Raw genomic sequence first — 5,531 nt, forward strand, 5'->3', positions numbered from 1 at the left:
CCACCATTCTGTCCACCAGGCAGGTCAAGGCCACAAACACTCCACTGGGAACTGGGTTACACCGGAAAGAATACAGAAACTAGTTAAAGTTGGGGGTATATTTTCCTAGGTGACCTCCAGATAAAGGTTAAGGAGGAAGCTAATGAGAGGAGGCTGTATGTAAAATGTATGTCAATTTCTATTGTTTTGAATAAACCCACATTATGCAGCTGGTAGATGATAAATCTCTGGTTTACGTTGGTCTATTATTTAATTAGGCCAACCCTTCACGACTGATGGTATTTTCTCATTTTAATGATTCTTTATTTTTCTCACATCTAATTGGGAAATCACTGCTTATCATGGTTATGGTTTCTTTATTGTACCATCTTCTAGCTGCTGTCCAAGACGACGTGAACTCCAGGCTATTGACTTTCCTCTGCCTTCAATGGAAATTGTCATGGAGAATTAAGTTTTCGACAAATCTACAGCCTATGTGCAGGGCTTCTTCCTGGGTGTAACAATAAGGAATTTGGAAACTGTCTCTAGTTTTGGCCTGGAGTCACACTGCAGCTTGAGACCCTGTCATTTCCATCAAGCTTGAAAATATACATCTTAATAAACTGTAATACTTCTTCAACTTTGATGGTATCTGTGAGCATGATGAAAAGGGTTTTCACCATCAGATTTGAAATGTGTGTCTGTTTTGTTTTTCAATCATAGACTTCTGTTGTCTAAACCAAGTTCAGGCAGTAGGAAGGAATGAAGAGAGTTCAGATTTATTCACATGGCATTTTCTCAGAAGAGCCTCTTTTTTAAGAAGCAATTTTTCGGCCATCTACACTAGGCCCATGCAAATGAAAAGATCAGAGTTAATTAATCTTGTCCTGCGTAAGAGAAGTGACGAATAGCAATTAAGTGTTTTGTGTTCCTCAAGGAATTTTCCTGCTTACTTACTCTTTATTCCTCAAGGGAGGGAGTTACTCTCCCTTTTGGAAAATGCTCAGTGGAGAGCGCTAAAGCTCATATCCTGATTATCTTTCTTGAGCATGGCATGGGAGAAATAATGGAAATTTCTGAAGCCACACAGACCTAAATTCCATCATTTGTCAGCTATGAGATGTTGGCTAATGTATATAAATTCTTTCTCTCTAAAACAGAGCTAAGAGGGCCAAACTCTCTCACAATGAAGGCAAGGCAGCCACTTTCTTCTCCATGAGTTAGAGATGGTGTGAAAAGAAGACTCCCAGCAGAATGCAACTTGAACCTAAAGAGCTTTATTCAAGAACAATTGAAACTGGAAATTATGTTTCTAACATCACACTGCCTTGTACTTCATGCACTTTATTCTATAGAGTACTTTAAGGCTACACCTACACCTCAGAATGTTTGAATTTATTCAGAGAAACAAAACTAAGTTAAATAATAATACAAAAATGATGATGATGGTAATAATAATAATAATCTATGTTATCTCTATGGAGCTGAGTAGAAAGAAAGCACTTTTTTTGATTAAAAGACCTCAAGTTGGCCAGGCATGGTGGCTTATGCCCGTTAATTCCAGTACTTTGGGAGGCCAAGGTGGGTGGAACACGAGGTCAGGAGATCGAGACCATCCTGGCTAACATGGTGAAACCCCATCTCTACTAAAAATACAAAAAGTTAGCCAGGCATGGTGGCATGCGCCTGTAATCCCAGCTACTCAGGAGGCTGAGGCAGGAGAATGGCTTGAATCTGGGAGGCAGGGGTTGCAACGGGCTGAGATTGCTCAACTGCACTCTAGCCTGGGTGACAGAGCGAGACTCCATCCCCCGCCCAAAAAAAACAAACTCAAGTCACTGACTGGTTGCCTTTTTCACTGCTCAGTTGATCTTTGAGGCACCATTAGACTTAACAGTCAATGTCTTTATCAAGGAAAACAATCAGCGAGTATATTAATTAGGACATTGCTTACACTTTTACTGCAAGTCTAATGATTTATTGATTTTAAATTGGATGCCTGTCTTCATTAAAGTCATTAATACTCTAAGTAAATTTGTGCCTGAAATTTCATACGTATTTAGGAATTACACATATTTTGCTTTTTACCATGGGACCTTTAGGCTATGAGCAATCTCCCTGTTGCAAATATCTAAATTTACAAACAGAGCTCTTTAGGTATATTAACAAGTGCCTCACCTTCACAGTTGAAAATGGAAATTAAACAGAAGTGTATGGGACAGGATTGTTGACAAAACCCTATGAGTATTAGCTTCTCCTTATTGGTACATGTAACTGTCTTCTGCAGCTGGCCACTAATGAGCACAGCTGGCAGCTAAGGCATGATTGGCTTTGGCATTCACTCTTCATTCTTCCCCAGAATAACAGAATTCGTAGAACGCATCCCTCCCAGGTGTCACTGTAGAGTGAGTACCACCATATCACCTTTATAAAATTGTGTGTGTGTTGAGTCTGAGATCTCCTGCAGGGTCTCCTTCAAAACAATTGATCTTAAGAGTCTTGGATGTGGTGTGGTGGTGATGACCACAGTTCTGTTCTGATGTCCACTGCTCTATGATCTTTGGCTTTGTGGACCACTGATAGACCCAGGTTACTGTTTATGAAGCTGCTGACCCTCCCTTGGATCTCTGACCTCTAGGAAGCAGAAAGCTCCTTGTGATTAGCTATTTTTGCAGGAGTTCCTCACAGCAGAATTGTCCAGATGTTTTAGGAAGGGGAGAGGGACAGGGGATGTGATGAGGTCGGTGAGGTGCAGCTTCACCCTATGCTAGGATCATGCTCCCTCTTCCAGAATTTATGCTAGTCTCTTTGGTTCTTTCAGCACCTAGCCTTTCCTCTGGCAGAGCGAGTGCTCCACTGTTTTATCTGCTAGCCCCATAGACCCCCTCAGCAGCTGCCGGAGCATTGAACACATCTGTGACCCAATTCAAATTCTTTCTAAAAGGTATAACTGACCCTACACAAGTCAAGGGACACAAATCTCAGTGCTCCATAACATTTCCTAAAAGCTCAGAAACTCCCAAAACATCTAGAGGCCAGCAGGGCCGCATTCCAGCAGAATTAGAGTTCAGTCTAGCACTGTCACATTGATCCACTTCAACATCTCAAGTCTCAGTTAGCTTTTGTTAGCAATATTATATTCCAGAAAATGAAATCAGCCCAAATACCTAATAGGTACCCCTTGAGGTCTGCATCTCAGTCAGCTTGGGCCACTGTAACAAAGTACTATAGGCTGGGTGGCTTATAAATGAGAGAAATTTCTTTCTGACAGTGCTAGAAGATAGAAGTCCAAGATCAGGGTTCCAGGATGGTCCGAGTCTCATGAAGGCCCTCTTCTGGGTTGCAGAGTGCCAGCTTTTCATTATATCTTCACATGGTGGAGAGAGTGTGAAAGAGCTCTCTGGGGACCCTTTTCTAAGAGTACTGATCCCATTTACAAGGGCTCCACTCTCATAACCTAATTACCTCCCAAGGCCCAGCCTTCTAATACCATCACACTGAGGATTAGGATTTTGACATACAAATCCTAGTGCAGGACACAAGCATTTGGTCCATAAGAGTTGGTCGTAGTCTGGTCACACCTCACCTACCTGTCCTGATTACCAACTCTTTCCTTCAGCAGCTCACCAACTGTTCTTCCTTTCTCTAGCCCACACTGACTTCTCAGTTCTCTGTCCACATAAGCTGACAGCAAAATCACAGCAGCTCATTGTTTTCCAACCTCACATCCTTTTGTGTTGGCTTGAGTTTTTCAACTAAATTGTGAGTACACTAAGGGGAGGCTCTATGTTCATTATGCATTCTTATATTCACACGGTAACATGACATACTCTGTCACAGAGGCACAATAAATCAAATTAAATTTAAAAATATTGCCTGGTTAGTTCATTTGTGGTTATGTCTAAAGCTGTAGTAAGCTCCACAGGATATAAAAAAGTAGAATATGCGGCTGGGCGTGGTTGCTCACGCCTGTAATCCCAGCACTTTGGGAGGCCCAGGCAGGTGGATCACAAGGTCAGGAGTTTGAGATCAGCCTGGCCAAGATGGTGAAACGCTGCCTCTACTAAAAATACAAAAATTAGCTGGGTGTGGTGGCAGGCGCCTGTAATTCCAGCTACTTGGGAGGCTGAGGGAGAAAATTGCTTGAACCTGGGAGGCAGAGGTTACAGTGAGCCAAGATCATGCCACTGCACTCCAGCCTGGGTGACAGAGTGAGACTCCATCTCAATAAATAAATAAATAAATAAATAAATAAATAAATAAAGTGGAATATGATATGGTCCCTATCCTCAAACATCTCCCAATCTCATTGAGAAGGCAAAAAAATACAACAAAAATAATACAACTATAAGCAAATGCTAAGTTTGTGCACAAAGGTGTTTCTTTGTCATCCAGGAAGGGGATAGCATAAGGTTAACTGAAGTTAACTAGAAAGATTTCATGGCTATGATAAAATAAGTGATTGGCCTCAAACAATTACACAAGTTAAGGAGACTGTTAAAAAATGTCGGGTGTTTGTATTTTGTATAAACCTATACATTAATCGTTAGAGAAGATTTATTCACCCTAACTAAAAACAGGAAATAGCTCAGAAGTTCTTTCCTGAGTGAATTAACTCAGGTTAAACAAACTGTGGTTACATTCACGCCATGGAATACTATGCAGGAATAAAAAGGAATGAACTATTGATGTGTGTAGCAACCTGATGATTCTGCAGAGAATTATACTGAGTGAAGAAAAACCAATCCGAAAAGGTTACATAATGCATGATTCTATTTATAACACATTTTAAAAATTTAGAAATAAAGACTAGATTAGTGGTTGCCACAAATTTGGAGAAGGGGCAGGAGAGAGATGGAGATGGTTATCAAAGGGCAACCCAAGGTTCCTTGTGGTGATGAAACTGTTCAGTCTCTTGACTGTGATGATAGATACTTAAATCCACACATGATTAAGTTATATAGAACTAAACACACACACACGACAAGTAAAAATAGGGAAATCTAGCTAAAGCCTATGGATTATATCAATCCTGGTTGTGATACTGTACTATGGTTTTACAAAATGTTCCATTAGGGGAAACTGGGTAAAGGGTACAAAGCACCTCTCTGGATTATTTCTTACAACTGCATGTGAATTTACAATTATCTAAATAAAAAAATTTTAATTACAAAAAAGCTGCAGAATGTCATTTCAGATGATAAGGTATAGCATAAGTCAGGCAGTGAAACTTAGATCACATCCGAGATCAAGTTTCAGAAAACTTCTGAATCACATGAAAATTTCTTAACCTGCTAAGCTACTTTGCCTCAATTTACAAGTCAAAAATTTATAAATAGAAGGTATCATAAAGTGGTGAGGAAAAATTAAGCGTGGCATTGAAACATTCAAAAAACATGATTTCATGTCATCCAGTTATATTGCTTCCAACTTGGGTAGGCCACCCCCATTTCATTGAAAGAGTCAGAGGATGGAAGAAATAAGATGATGTTTTGCAACAAAGTATTTAAAATTAAAATATCCCTCCCCATTGCCCCAAAAGCCTAGGGGTT

The sequence above is a fragment of the Rhinopithecus bieti genome, unplaced genomic scaffold, assembly GCF_001698545.2.
Source record: "Rhinopithecus bieti isolate Rb0 unplaced genomic scaffold, ASM169854v2 scaffold_7681, whole genome shotgun sequence".
In the NCBI taxonomy this organism is placed as follows: Eukaryota; Metazoa; Chordata; class Mammalia; order Primates; family Cercopithecidae; genus Rhinopithecus; species Rhinopithecus bieti.